The sequence below is a fragment of the Ochotona princeps genome, chromosome 7 (assembly GCF_030435755.1).
Source record: "Ochotona princeps isolate mOchPri1 chromosome 7, mOchPri1.hap1, whole genome shotgun sequence".
NCBI lineage: Eukaryota > Metazoa > Chordata > Mammalia > Lagomorpha > Ochotonidae > Ochotona > Ochotona princeps.
Window position 1 is genome coordinate 44567754 of NC_080838.1, and position 1112 is coordinate 44568865.

The window sequence follows — 1112 nt, forward strand, 5'->3', positions numbered from 1 at the left end:
GCCACTTATGAAACTCAGCACTACTGTATACTTCAAGGACATCCTAACTGCTAGAGAAAACTATCACTCCAGAGATTTTTTTCTCAAAAACAATTTTTAAAAAAATTATTATTATTGGAAAGGCACATTTATACGGAGAAAGAGAGACAGAGGGATAGATTTTCCATCTGCTGTTTCACTCCCCAAATGATCTTAATGGTCAAAGCTGAATCTGTTGGAAGCCAGGATCCAGGAGCTTCTCTTAGGGTTCCCACATGGGCGCAGCATCCCAAGGACACAGATTGTCCTGTGATTTCCAGGCCATTAGCAGGGAGCTGGATGGGAAATAGAGCAGCCGGGACACGAACCAGAGCCCAGGTGTAATGCCGGCACATGCGGGCAGGGAATTAGTCCATTGAGCCATCCTGCTGGCCCCTTTGAAATATTTTCTCCTCCTTCTTCTTCTTCTGTGTGTGTGTGACCCAAATGTTTATTTGTTCTTTTCTTGCATTTCAAGTATTCTTCGATGACAATCCTTGGCTTGAGAGTCTTTGCCATAGTCCTTAACAACTACGCCACTGCAGCCAACCACTTTAAGGGATTTCCCTCTTTGTCAGTTTTACAGAGGCCTACCCATTCCCCAAGTTTCTTGTTGTCATCAACCTTAATGAGGTTGTTCTGGTGTTCGGCACACAGGGCCTCCACCAACTTGACATACATGGGCTCATCACAGTTGGATGGCAGCACACAGAGGTGGGCCTGGAGCTTAAGGCTTGGTGGCTTCATGGATGCCACGCGCGAGGCCGTCGTGGATGAGGGCGGTCTTTAGCACCTTTTGTAAAGCAGTGTTCACGTCCATCACACCTCCAGCAGCGATGCCTTCCTCAGCCATGGCAGTGGGTTGGTATCAGTGAAGCCGAATCTTGAACGCACCAGCCTCGCTTCCGCGTGGCTCGGAGGCGGCGGTAGGAAAGAGGATCTTTGACATATTTTTAACCCACAGTTGTTTGAATCCTGCAAACATAAAGAGCCTGCGGTACCCCGATTTAATGTGTATCTATAGCTTTGTATACTAAACTTTGATGTTGAAAAAATGTCCCATCCATTATTTCCTGGATAATCACTTTACTCAG

General features: G+C 46.6%; 1 pseudogene; it reads right to left on the reverse strand.

Annotated features, from left to right (window-relative positions):
- Nucleotides 1-480: 480 nt before the first annotated feature.
- On the reverse strand, nucleotides 481-871 carry LOC101517022 (small ribosomal subunit protein eS12-like; annotated as a pseudogene).
- Between the last annotated feature and the right edge of the window lie 241 nt (nucleotides 872-1112).